This window comes from Bombus pyrosoma, linkage group LG12 (genome assembly GCF_014825855.1).
Source record: "Bombus pyrosoma isolate SC7728 linkage group LG12, ASM1482585v1, whole genome shotgun sequence".
Classification (NCBI taxonomy): Eukaryota; Metazoa; Arthropoda; class Insecta; order Hymenoptera; family Apidae; genus Bombus; species Bombus pyrosoma.
This window is the reverse complement of record NC_057781.1, coordinates 7,345,869-7,361,122: the sequence shown is the minus strand read 5'-3', so window position 1 is coordinate 7,361,122 and position 15,254 is coordinate 7,345,869. Positions and strand designations below refer to the sequence as shown.

The following is a 15,254-nucleotide window of genomic DNA, read 5'->3' as shown; positions in this document are numbered from 1 at the left end:
ACGTGATTGCTCACGACGATGCGTTTCTTAAATCTTTAGAGTGTCATACGTGCGTGGAGGATGCTGGATTGCTCGATTTTGGTTTCATTCGGCTTTCATTCTGGTTGCATCATACCATGATCGGTTTTGGTCGATCTATTCCCGCTTGAGATTTTTTAGAACTCCGCTGAGAATTTTGAGAAGTTCCGTGGAATTTTCAGGGATGATTGTCCACGATGAGTTTATGATAGTCTGGTCTCCAGTCTACTTGAGGTTTCTAGGAATTTTACGAAGAAATTTAGGTATCATAGAAACAGAATATCAATCTATCGAAACTATAAAGTTTCTTCAGCTCTATTTTATTAATGAATGCAACAGGATCGTTCACAGTAGCGATCCCCTGACAGTTTCGTACAACAAACTTTCTACGATTTCTACGTAAACCAAAAAGTCGACGATATTAAATATAAATTCAAGTGAAGCTTCTCGTTACAGCAAAATGGGACTGGTTTAAGGTTTCGTTGGATGAACTAGTCGTGATGAATCATCAAAGAGACTTATTTTAGACCAAACTTATTGTTAGTTGGAGTCTTGGAGAATTGTTGAAACTAACGAGATAATCTACTCGGGATGTAAAAGGTGAGAGTTTGAAACTCGCTGATGACGTCCAAGAGTTACGTCTTGGAAATTCGAAGAAAGAGAAACGTAGGTGTTCTAAATGACTCCTTGCAAATGTAGATTGATTGTCTCTGAATCTAGGATAGTCTATGAAAAAGTAAGGTGAAAGGCATTTCATAATATCAGACGTCAACGTGCCAGGTGGCTCGATGATTCGGTGTCCACTTATCTTACGGAAAGATACGCCTCTTAACATGTTCTTGGCCGTGTATTAATCGCGTTCAGAAAATGATATAATAGTTACAGACTTGATTATGTTCGAATTGAAAGAATCCATATTTGATGCACGAATTGAAACCAATATTTAATGCTTCAGGAGTTTGAATAGCATAAAATAGTATGCACAAAATCTTATTTCTTGGTAATTTGTAACTTGTTAATTTATTAGTATTATTGGTTGGTAAACTATTGTGCAACAGAACCCTGATAAAATTTCTTTAGGAAAAAAGTATAATTACGTGTCATACGTAATACAATTGCTGTATTTTTCAGTGTAAATGCATTGTGTCTCATATGAAGAATCTCGTGAATGATTTATAAATTCGTCTGAAACAACCACATTTCGTCATTATATTATTTATGCGAGATAGAATTGGAATGCGGAGTTGAGATAGATTGTCGTTGCTCGTCTGTTAACTAACTCATTTTTCATATTTTTCCATTGAACGTAAGAATGACGCAATCATAGTTGTTATTATGTTTTCCAATAGATTCTGATGTCTAGTTCCGACTCATTTGCTTAAAACAGCATTTTCTAATTGTCAACATTCAGCTGTCTCAGTATTTCCTTACGTTCAAGACAATGACCTAACATAACGTGACAAAGTAATTCTTCGATATTGAAATATTAAGTTTTTAAAGACTCAGGTCCAAAATTTCACAGGTAATAACTAAGAGCATCTGTCTAAATCATTATTTTCATAAATTTCTAGACTAAACATTATTTTCTAAACTTCTAGATATTTTATTCATCATATTTTCATAAATTTCTCATAAATCCATAAATTTCTATTTATAAATATGATCACACGTAATATACAGCAACCTTCAATGCTACCGAGATATTTTTCTACTTCAGTCGCGAGCTAAACTGTTTCACATTAGGAGCACCACTCTATCAGACTTAAAGCAGCGAGTCACGGAGATTCCGTGGTGACGTTCCATGCTCCATAAATCGCAACCATGTTGCACCAGATCCGTTCGTTTCTCGGAATTGTTTTCCGTACGTAAATGCTGCGAGAATAATTCTTACGAACTAAGGAAATCACTGCTCATTAATCAGATGTTCGATGTACATATTTATTGATCCACTCACCATCCTTCCAGCTTTTGTTCGTTGATTTCGTTATTCTTATATACATACTTTCCCTGTACTCATATTTCTTTACTTTTTACTCTTTTATTGGTCTATTACTCCTTATCATATGATTCCATTACATTTTTATTTCGCTGCTCTTTTATTTTTGTATTCCACTGTCTTCTTCACTTCTTCATATCTTCATTTCGTTTGATTACATTTCTCATGATAACGTTTCATATTGCGTGCCGAATGAAAAGCGAGTAGAATGGGCAACCATGACGCACAGATGCGAATGCAGAATCGTCCAGCCTTGTGGTCGACGAAATATTCTTAAGATTATTTTGGGGGGAAAGAAGGCATTGTTCCTTGCCAGATGACCTTTCTGCCATGAACTTGGAGGCGTCGTGCATTTTCAGCGGTTCATAGAGGCATCTGCGTTTCTGACGTATTTTCTTTCCTCCATTTTCGAGAAATCCATAGTAAATATGGCGTTTCCCCATGAATCCTTCCAAGAGATTTCTGTGTATCCGATACACACAGTGTAACTTTTTACCCAATTATTTCTGGGAACGATATCTGGTTCTGGAACGCACTGCAATAATTGTAGGAATACTTTAGTGCTGGATTTCAGCTAAGAGAGAGAACGATAATAATTTTGGCAATTTGGAGAATCGTTTGAGATCTCGAAATCTCTTAAATCGTCTGCATTGTTTCGAACCTGGCATGAACAATGCTTTTGTATTGTATAAATGCATCGTATAATTAAAAATGATATTTATTTAATTATTTTAATCAATTATAAACTAAATTCGCTCTTCCAAACGATATTCGGACGAGTCTAAATCATCAAAAAACATTGCGAAAAATCGTCATTTTCTCAAAGATATTAATTTGTATCGTCTATTGCAATACTCTAAGCTTAATTTGTAATTAGATACTTAACTCTAACATACACTTTATGTCTTTAATATCTTATATTATTAGTTACTTATCACTGCAGTCTTGTATTTAATTATTATATCGGTATCCAGTAATCTACGAGTATTTACATAAAGCAATTTCAACAGTATAATCTTAAGCAAAGAAATAAAATTGTTAACATATCGATATGGCTTCAAACTCGCACACATATTTAATTTTGAAGTTCCACCGTATTATGGAGGGTTGAAATAGTTTTAAAAAATTTGTGTTTCATTCTTTGTATTCGGCTATATTTTTTTTTCTTTTTGTTCTTTTAGTAAAACTATCAATTATGTATGATTAAAAGCAATTCAATGAACTTAGAACGATGGAATAGACCCAGGTTTTTTTTTAGTAAGAAAAAGGATCTTTATATAATTGAATTCAGAATCGAAAGATTCGCGTAATTTTACGTCATTGAGAAAAGCTTGAGAAAATTCTCCAAATTATTGGAAGCAAGTTATCGTCATTGTTATTACATAGACGTGATTCATTCTTGATTGCGTACATAGTGAAGTGCTAAAATCTGAATGTTTTCCTCGATATGTACAACGTGTAAACGTTTGATTGAGTACATTACTCTTCAAACTAGGTAGCTAAAATCACATACGTTTTTCACGTAACTTGATAAAATATTGAGTAATCCTCTGAAATGTATATAACGGATAAAGTTTTTTCATAATCGTAGTTCAGTTTTATCTTTCACAAGGTCTTCGAGATTAACTAATTGCCCATAATGGTTTCTTCCATGCTCTTCGAATACTATATTTTGATAAATGCAAATATTCTTGGAAGATAGAAAAAATGTACTTAGACTACAGTACATCAGATCCATTTTCTTAAAATATACGTTTCTCTTCCAGTTTACTGAAAGCTAACTGTATCTGTAATCATCGTTTTCATTATTACTTAATTACCCCGAAGGAATATTTAAAAGTGATGAACTTGCGTATTTAATTAAACTACAGATAGAACTGAAAGTTAAATTGTAACAGAAACATTTGTGAGCCTGCGGACATTTATAAATACAAAATTTTAACTATATGCATAGGGTTTTCTCATTAATTTATTTTTTGAAGAAAGATGCATTTGTGTCATTCTTACGTTTTACGTTTATATTTTGTTCACCGAGCCCTTCATTGAATTATTTTGAACAGATCGTATCTCATATTTATTAAACCATTAAATTAAAACTATAGAAAATCACAAAAGCGTGGTAATTCAAATTACCATAAAATTCTTCAAAAATCAAATTACTACAAATAAAGTTTACATGCTCGAATGATAGTATATTTCAAAGATATATCTTAGTATATTTTGTTTTCTAAAAACGAGATTATAATGGGTCGAAAATGGCCATATTATACTTAATGCAACTGTACGACGGCACGAACTAATGATACTAACGCGTTTCTTTTGCAAAATGGTTTTATACCATTACGAACGAAATTCACTTGAACGAGAGGAGTTGCTCGAAGTTCGACGTTCGATGGTTAAGCTTATAACGTTCCAACCGGCTCCGTAAGAATTAGAAATCGGATAAAAGTCTTGTGCAATGGCTTTCCTAGCCGGCGATGTACTTGAAATTCCTCGCACGCGTTATCTGCTTCATTTTTAGCATCGAAAATCGTCAATTTGATCTATGAACTATGATCTATGTTAACACTGTTGCGCTTCGATACTTTAAACGACGGTTCACGCTTAATGATTTCCTGTATGAAATAAAAATAATCACGATGCAAAACAGATACAAATATCTCGAATAATATTTCATTTTTAGTAACGTTACACAAATTGCGTAGAAATAGTTAACGAAATTCTTTGCAATTTAATTGTCTTGTTAATATCTTCGTCAGTCGAAAAATCGGGAAAAAAGGAAAACATTCTTTAAATTATTTATTCTTTCTTAGAGAAATATTGATTCTCTTCCTGCTATACATATCCCTTTACTATTTTATCGATCTTTTACAAAAATTAGTCAGCACAAAAATAATACAAATAATAACTACATAGATAATTATGATAAAACTTCTCAACGGATTGCCAAACATTAGACCCGTAGAGATGGATGAACTGATTGTATATTCAATGTTGGAATCTTAGAGCGCTTTAAATATGCGTTTCCAGCTATGTTCTACAGTTCATAAATTTTCTGGAATGTCAGTCATTCATCATAGACACGCATGGAACCGAGTTATAGAAATGCACATGAGTGATCTAGGCATATTCCTCGTTTCAATTTAAATTCAGTGAAGCATTTGATCCCAGTTATAAAAAAAAAGGCAAGGAATAAAAGACTTAAATCGCAGAGAAACATTCTTCTACCATAATTTTGAAAATATAACGGAGAATATCACGTTTGATTGAATTACTTGGGATGTTTAAATATACTTATGTACAGTAGTATATCTGTTCAAAGAGATTGGTAATTCGTGAGAAACGAAAGCGCCTGCGAAGTTCCTGTTTCATATTCAACCTTCCCTAAGGCGTCTAAGACGATCTACCCGGATTTCCCGATGAGTAACAACGTCAGCAAAGCTTATAACGCGAAACTCCCGGACTATCCCGCTGGCTGTTTCTCCTCTATGATCAGTGACGTGAAAGACCTCGTGACAAGAGTGGAAATCACCGGCTTGCCTTCGATGGAATCATGACTTATGTGATTAATGAGATATAGGATAGTCTACGATAAATTGACACCGTTATTTACCTGTTGCTGCACTCGTATTCTAGATACATACGACGTGCAAGATAAGCGACCATCCGTTTCTCGTTCAATGGTTTTCCGACGATTCTAAGCAGGCATCACGATTATGGTGTCGATAATCGTTCGAAATTTCAAGTGGGATTAGTCACCAATAATGATAATACATTTTATCGGTGATAATCAAGTAAGTAATTGTTACACATACTTCATTTTTCTTATTTTTCAAGATTCTACGTTATTATCTGATTAATTCCCGTCACAGATGTTTAATACGTTGGCTATCATTATACGTTGCCTATAACAGTATATATCAGGAATATCTGATAGATTCGAGATAAGTTTGGCTGCGTTTGGAAATTTTATTTGTCCATTGTATTCAATGAATCATGCACATCGTAATTCTTGCCAGAAGAAATCTATTGCCGATGATTATTAAGCGAACATTTATAAAGTAAGTTAATCGCCATTAGGAAATTCCTTAATTTTATTATCTGCTCATATACGTGATTAGCGTTGAATTTTCCAAAAGACAATATTTTTGTGCACATGTCATTTTAATACAAAAGTATAAATAATTGTAGGTACTCTGTGATAAACGCTGAGAAACAATGTTTGTAACGTCATCACTAGAATAAATTTAGGCAAATTTATACTTTCATATCTAATTAGACTCAATTAATTTTCTTTGGTATTCCATACAAGATAGTACTTATTCAAAAATTTAATCATTTGGTAGAAGTCTTAACTTTATCTTTTAATTCAATCATCTTAAGACAATCTTTAAACTTGATAGATAATAAAATTTCATATCAATATCATTTATGCTACTATGATGACATACAGGAGTTTCACTGAGGCAATTTATGTTATCCACATTTTTCTTATGCGGTATATCTTCATTTTTCGAGTACTTCCGGAAATTGTTGAAATAAAATCGTCATATTATGACTATTGTTCAAGTTTCGTATTAGACAGATAGTAGAGGCTAGTGTCTCGTACATTGGAATTTTATTTATTTGAAGAAGGAATGCCTCGGAAAAGTTGTGCTCATCGACCGACACTCATCCGGAATGCGAAGTTATTCCATCTAAAAGCTTCCGATCGACTTTACAACGTTGAAATAGTCAACGTAGTTTCCCCTTCAGTGCAACATTTCAACCTGATATGATCTTTTTCTCCTGTCTTGTCATCGACTCTAGAAGATCTTATTGAATTTTTCTCATCACAAGGGAACAATTTTCCAATCTTCAAATTTTGTGGTATCTTCGGATTACTTTCCAAAAATCGAAAGAAATGATTCTTATCCATTTGGAACTTGAATTTCTTTCGGATCAATGGGGAAGTAATTTGGAAAATTCCATCGAATCTTTCCATCAATAAGAGAACATAATTTTTCAATCTTCGAATTTTACTCAATCTCCAAATGATTCCTTAGACTAGTGAATCCTAATTGATCGCTATTTTTCGGGAAATCACGACCATGGAAATTTCTTAGGTTAAAAATTCTTGTTTCTTACACAATATCCAGACTTGTCACGTCTTACTCATTCAATTCGGTCAGTTATCCGTGGGAACGTCGATTGATAAGCTACTGGAAAAAATATAGAAGATAGTAATTACGTAAAATATACACATATTTATATAGATATCTGCTTTATTTATTTCAAATTATTCACTGTCCAAAATAGTTCAGTTCCAACTATATCTGGACTAGTCTCTTTGATATTTGGTACACCACCAATCTTCATCAAATTATAATACTTATTATCTAACGATCGATTTATAATTATAAATATTTCATTAGACGTATACTAGACGTAACTAGGGAATACGCAATCGTTATTCATTCGACTTAGATAAAAGTCGGACGGCACTTCAGTTCGAAATTCGTAGCGTTATTTTTTCCTATCATGCCTCTGTCAAGTGATTTCAGATTGTTTCAACGATATTCAATACACGCTGTTCATTGAAATGGAAATTTCAAACGACATTAATCCATTTCTTAATTCAAATATGTACGATTTGAATGCAATTGTTTCAGTACAAGCTGTTAAAATATCTGTTCTGTATTTGGATATTGATTAAAATTCTACAAGAGAATTCCTCCTCGATTGACGTCCTCCTAGACGAAAATAAAAAATATGAAACAATAAGATTCGATACGTTGAATGAAAAGTACATTTGGAGGGATATATTTGACGATCCATATTCGGCTGAATTCCTAGAAAACTTTAATAAAAGATGTGAAACATCGTATTGGAACTCGCCACTGTTCGATATGAAAATGTTCGTAGGCGTGCTCTGTGAAGGAATTCGAAAATGTTGATGGCCTGTTATTGGCGCACGTGGTATCCTCGTTGGAAAATTGACTGCTAAACGGAACACAAACTTAAACGTTAAAATCGACGGTTCAATCAAAGCCATCGAAAAATTATAGTGGAAAATATCGATTGATAGCTCGCGACGAAACGATCAATTACTTCCTACAATGTGTGTAAGAAACGACTTAATTAAAAAAACAGAAATACAAGAGGAAGAATTATAATGTTTGAACTAAAACTCGACTTTACGAATTTATATCTTTGGATAATATTTACATATTCGCTTCACAGTGATCTCTAATAGAAAATAAAATCTGGACCTTTTACCCTTATTTTGTATCAAAATAACCAGCCTATTTTTACTTTCGTGTTTTCCCGTTTTCTGGAAATTCATGAATATACCATGCTCGTGAAACAGCGAGAACCGCCATAGTGACACGCTGCACGCGCGAAGGCGTCACAGTTTTAGCAGTATCGACGTGTAAGAATACGTAGGCTCGTTAACACGTCGTATCAACAAACAGCAGCGTGTTATTTCTCAGCATACGTGACTTTGGCGTCACACGACGTGGGAGCTACCGATCTTACTCAGAAACTGACGTTGTAATGTGGAAAACATTATTATATGGATATAATAATGTACGTTCAGACAAGTATCCATCATGATGTATTTTTAATCATTTCGTTGTATTGACGAACATTTTTTAATACTAAAATTGCAATCTTAATAACCCCAGATTCTTCCTCTTGCCATCCTGTGCGCGATATATATAAAGCACGAATAGCCATTTTCAGTATCTAACAGGTATTGCTAATAGGCGTGATAGACCAAATTGGCAATTTTCAAACTGATAAAATGTTTGAAAATGTTGCATTGTTTCTGAGCAGTATAAAAATACTTAAAGATATTCTGACGTAACAAGATGGGTATCTTGCAATGATGTACAAAATTGAGTAAAATAACTAAATAAATTGCATCAGATTGCACTTAATGATAACAACTATGTTGAGTGATATGCGAGAGCGATATTAAATTGCGTAACGAGATTGGAAGAGATTGTTGTCAAAAGCTATAATTCATTGAGATTAAGAAGCGATGGATTAAAGGTATTAAACGATTAAAGTGTGTAAAGTGTTTGAAGTGAAGTATCTGAGAATTGCGGCTTACGCGACGATATGAATATGTTTTAGTGATAATATATACGAATTTTTTTTTTATTGAGTGTTTAAATACACATGCGATTTCTAAGATTATTAGTGAACAAGATAAGAATGTTCGAAGAATGGGAGATATATATTTCTGATTGGTGCTAGAGCAGCGATTGACATACAAATATTGTTATACATAATAATTAATATTCTGCTAGAATATAGGGCGTCACCTTTCTTCCACCTGAAGATCACTTCAACCGAAGTAGCTAAAATATTTTGTATATAAAGATAGAGAGCATTTTGTCACATGTCGAGCTTCAATGTATTTTTCTATGTTGTACTTAGCAACCTGATTTACTCACGTTAATAATACACATACATCGATCCATTCTAGTGGTTGTCAGTAAATGTTTTCGACGACACGTTGAATAAAATTCAAATAAAATAAAAAGAAATTAATTATACTAAAAAATTAGGAATATTTTATAAAGAAGATACGAAGAAAATGTATTTTGTCAAAATCTTTTTTGAAATTCTTAATATTGCAATATGTAGCTGATTGAAAGCTGATCAACTTTTGTTCGAAACATTTCGTTGTCCGATTATCACAGGAAGTGCGTGAGAACTTGCAGGACTGATTTTTAGACCATTCTATATACCAGATACTCAGCTTTTTATTATCAACGAATCCTGCTTCAAAACTATTCGGCGATCTCAGACTTGTAAATCATTTACAGAGATCACGAAAATGAAAGTCGTAGAGACATTCGATTCTAACGAACAGTAGTGATAAAAAGATGAATAAGAAGGAGCAATAAAGTTTCTCATAAAAAAAGAAAATTTTACATACTCGTTTATTTAACTTGGTAAACCCATAAATGTATAAATTTTCGCGAAATCGCACATAATAGCACGATTTCCGTTACACCGCAACTTTTATTATAATAATTCCTTTTGCAACACATAACGCTCAAATAGGCGAAAAACAACATACCGAAAACATAATCGCAATATCTTCAAATTTCCTGTTAATGCATAAAAATCTAAGTGACAGAACAGCTACGATGTCGTTGAAGAAGAAATTGAAAGTAACCATTTATGGCATCGCGCGAGAAGAAAATGACAAAATAAAAGGAAAAGCGTGCAAATTTGCAAATAGAGCGAGATTTATCATCTAGACTCTATTGTTTATTTATTTACACCGACGTTATCATAGCTGAATTATCACACAAATGATACAAAGAAGTCGGAGTGCATGTTTATTTGATTAAATAGAATAACCCCCAGCGTTGCAGATAAAATGGTAAATAGGTCCATGTATATCGCTATGTTTAATATTTACAATAATAGCTGCAACGCTTGTTGTTTTTTCGATTTATCGAAGGAATATACTAAAATGGAACATCTTGGCAGCATAGATTTTATATAATGCTTGTAACCAACAAATAATTCTAAATAAGACTCATTTGTATAATTCTCCAAGGATAATCGGTTAACCTTGTAAGAGTAACTGACATGGTACATTAAAAATCTGTGATTACATTTCTTATCTATTCTTTATCTTCTACGTAGGTAATTGTAAAATAATAAAAAATGATAGAACGTCATTCGTATGTAAAATGCAAATATTTCCAATGACAAAAATGAATGATTAAAGAATCGGTTGCCTACTTGATAGTAACTCGTAATGTAAAATGTATGCGAATGTACTTTTGCTTAAAATTACACATAATTAACGAACTGTTATCGTTTTACATATTGCGTGATCGATTACGTTTAGTTACACCACGATGTCGTAACAAGAATTTATGTACTTAAGTGTCTATTAACTATCCAAATATTCGAAATTAAATATGTCGCTTACGTGATTTTGATAATCGTGTAATCTCGGCTGAATCAAACTACCAAGAAATTTATTACATAAACAACATAATTCTCGTCTGATTGTTCATTTTTCTTTATTACCCTTATATCTAAAAATTATTTTCCTCGAGAAATTTTGCACCTGATGTTTAAATAGATAAATTGCGAAAGAAGAATTAACAATTATTTACACTATTAATCCTCTAAGAATAAAACGTATTTATGTAGAAGAGATACGACAGGCAAGACCGTTACATGGTAAATTTCAGGAAAATTTTTATTCAAATTGATGCAACATAGCCAGTGATGAAGAACACGAATAAGAGCATGCGAAAGTATGATTCAAGATCAAAATTCGTTAAAACTGACATTTTATCTCGTGTACACTTCACATACGTATCTAATATATTCATAAAAGATTTCTACAAGTTTTGAATACGTTCGCGAGCAACTGTGTAATACCAGCTGTTACATCTTCATTATAACTAGTTTTTGTCATTTTTAATTATATAATTACTAGCCTTTATGATGCAAAATGAGGCAGAAAATGGGATCGAAGAACACCATAATTTCGAAGCAGACGTAAGGTCAGCATGGTGGCACTCGAGCAACGAAGCTCGATCGCAAAATCACTCGGTTCCCAATGTTACCAGATTTCATGTAAAATGGCTATTTTAAGCGCGGTCGCTAATGTTTTTTTCCGCGGCCGATGCGCTCGAAAAAACAAACATTGAAGTAGGACAAGGAGCGATTAGGTAACGCAGAAAGCAGATCGACGTCGACGCGCGAGAGTAACCTACGTCACGACGCCTCTCGACTGCCGTCTCTGATAATCGTCGTCTTCAGATTAGAACGCAATGACTTTACACTTTTCCCAAGACACGTTACATGCGAATCTTGAAAAAAACGATTCCGTGTTACGTCATCCATTACGTTTGCGATCGTTCGACGACATATACACATAATACGAGGCGTACCCATAGAGCAAATTCCGTTAACAAATATATTACTGTCGCGACGCTGCAATCGCGAATAATCTTCAGACTGTAAAGGTGGATATTTTACGTGCGAACAATTTCGGCCGACTTGAAGATTTCTCGAATTCCCGAAGTTAACCGTTGTTTGATTGGTCAATCGAGTAATAGTACGGAAGTCGAATATAGTGGAGCCGCAGATGTTAACTTCGATCAATTGTCTGTATAAGGTCGAAGACCTGTCCTAGATCCATGTGAAACTTCGAAGCCAGACGATCCTATCGGATTCATAAGAAGCATCTTCTGAATCCATGCGCGAATCAAAAGCATCGAGCCGTGTTAGGAATTTCGAATTATCGATGGGCTCTGATCTCCGAGTCTACTCGATGACGAGAATGACATAACGTGTTAGATATCCACGTTATTCTCCCTTCCCTGCAAAAGAAAAAAGAAAGAAAGAAAAGAAGAAGAAATGACAGAGCACGAATTTTGGCGCAATATTTCTTCTGGTATTTTCTTGTAATTGACGTTATCGAATTTCGTTGAGTTTAATGTTACGATTACGAAAAGGAAATTCTAAATGAATTTTATTTGTTTAATATACTTTTCGTCGCTATTTCTTGTCTGGTTCTCTAAAGGTTCCAAAATTATCCAAAGTTCGAAGAAATTGAAATAAAGAGCGTGAAGCAATTACTAGATAAACATCTAAGTAGCAGAATTTAAACGAGAGGTTCGTGTTGAAAAGGCTAACGAAATTAAATTCCCAACTATCCAATATAAGTTTAATCGAATTTAAGTCGCGTTAATTACCAATAATTAAACCACAGGTGTGGTCTAGTGTTGAATATAATGGAGGTTTAATCAACTCGACTGCTACGTGGAATAATTACTTTCAAGGATACGTGTCCTCGAAACGAGACTCGTGTTCCAATAATGTGTCGTCGTGCCAAATTCGAGATTCTCACGCGTTTTAATGAAATCGACGCGTTGATGTTACATCGACTATTCGTTCTATGGATATAAATTGGGGAGTTCATTTAAAGTATCTGCTTTCGTTTATTTTTATAACACTTTTTGCCGTGTAAGTGCTCGATGTTTAACAATGTCAAAAAAACGAACAGTAGATAGCAAGGTAGAAATATTCATAGAAAAACAGCGTGATAATTATTTGAAGCAATTAATTATTATAATGCATATCTATATGCATCGATAATGTATGATTCATATAAATATTTATAGGAATTCGTAATTTTATAAACTGACTAGACTTATTCTTTAATTAGAAATTTATACGGGGTGAAACAGTAATAATATGTTTCTGGGCAACGGAATCGAGAAATCCACAAAAGCGAAGGGACGAATTGAAGAAACGAAACTTGTGCAGATCTTCGTTTCACTTCGAACTTTCACTTTGTTTCATCTTCGAAATATCTTTTACATTTTTGCGCGTACAACGTGCATTTTTCCAACTTTAGCTCTCCATTAAATGCCCGAAAATTCTAATTTTCACTTTGCTAGACGTTCTAATTTGAAAAACTTCAGTTCTTCGTCGATACTTTTTCCCTATGCTTTTCTGAAGAATAAAATTTAGATCGAGATCAGTCATTCGCGCGTATTTCTCTCGAAGCTTTTACTACTTATTAAAGAAAAGTAAAAAAGCTTTTTTTAATGGCTTTTTAAATACAAACACGGAATATTTGTAGTCACCGGTATCGCGCGTTCTTCGATAAGAAAATATTTAATAAGTAAATAATAAAGTAAATATTTCATTTTCCATGCGATGCTCTGATTTATTTATCGATGGCTTAGTAGGAGATAAAATTTTCGTCAAAGAAAAAAACATCGATGCATCGATAAAACGTGCATTCAATGGAAACCGATATCGGTTGTATGAATAATCACGACCAGATGCAAGGCAATAACTGATCGCTTCGCGGTTTCATCATGACAAATAAGAGCTTTCGTTCAACGATATTTACAATTTACTCTTATATTAGAGAATATTGCACGCGTCGAATGACACATATCAAACAGATATCGGAATCTATACAATATGTGACATTCGTAAATTATCACTTCTGCGAACACTTTATTCAGATATTCCGTTATCCATTTTCTTGGGCGTAACGGTGAAACGAAAAATGCCAAAGATACGAAAGCAACTGTAACAAATTTATTATGCTATAAGATGAGGTTATCATGCCGCAAAACAAGAATAGGTTTATCATCAATCATCAACGTAATCATTGCTTGTTAATATCCCATTTCAATAAAGAAATTGATAAAAGATTGAATTTATTACTCAAGGAAGCTGATTTTAATTTTGCTCCTTATCATACGCGTTAATACTCATCCATCATACTTTCACGTATCTTGGCACTTTTTCAAAGTTAACCACGTATAACATTTCAACGGCGTAAAATTAAAGACGACGCTAGAAGTCAAGGTACTGTTCTCTCTTTATACTTCCTACTTTTATTACAACTTATAAAAATCATGATTGTTAAACCGTGGAAAACCCTATGCCGACGTTAGATATAATTCAGTTTTACTCTTTATCGAGTATGGCAAACTGTATATGCATCGAATGAATAAATATTCATATCTTTGCTAATTACGACAGGTGTACCGACACATTTAAAAAAGAAACGATTAGCTGAATAACGCTATTACGAACAACTCTGTAAAACGATGATCCTTCGAACGCCGTAAAGACACAAAAGAAGATGAACAATTCGATCGTTTTCAGGGTGAAGGAACGAAGGAAGAGAGAGAGGAAAATTTCGAGAAACTGGCAAGTTACGTACGGGAGGCTTACCAATCGTAAGGAAGCTTACAATCAGCGGATTTGCGCGGAATGTGGAAAAACAATATTTATATCGGGCGAAACGTGGGCAAGAGACTGTTCGACGAAGATACTCGTACGAAATATTATTCGAACGAGGGCCTACGTGATTTCGAGTACGTGCTCATCGATTCGTAGCGAAGGTGTAAGGTCAGTTTCCAGCGATCTTCACCTCCCACTTTTTCTTTTCAAATCGCGCTCTCAGAATGAAAGTAACGACTAAAAGACGTAAAAATAACCCACGTTGTTTTATTTATAGACTGTGAAACTTGTAGACTGGCAGAGACGCCGATCGACGGCCTACGTTGCCTCTCTTCTGCCGAAGAATCGAGCGAATGAGGAGAATCGAAAAGAAGGACGGTTTTATTCGACTAACGTGTTACCCGATATCGAAACTACTAATTTCTAATTAATTACGTGTAAGTATTAAATTAGACTGCGGATTTTTATGCAGATACATAGATTTTGCATATCG

General features: G+C 33.8%; 1 protein-coding gene across 6 annotated transcripts in view; it reads left to right on the top strand.

Annotated features, from left to right (window-relative positions):
* Positions 1 to 15,254, top strand: part of LOC122573300 (putative fatty acyl-CoA reductase CG5065) — a 45,904-nt gene that overhangs the window by 22,919 nt on the left and 7,731 nt on the right. For 3 of the 6 annotated variants that reach the window (XM_043739439.1, XM_043739435.1, XM_043739438.1), the window contains 2 exons: positions 14,684 to 14,929; positions 15,039 to 15,198. The gene's annotated coding sequence lies outside the window, so the exon portion shown is untranslated. Of the gene's footprint in view, positions 1 to 5,403; positions 5,809 to 5,886; positions 6,076 to 14,683; positions 14,930 to 15,038; positions 15,199 to 15,254 lie in introns of all 6 variants that reach the window. The other 3 variants (XM_043739437.1, XM_043739434.1, XM_043739436.1) reach the window with 2 other exon arrangements.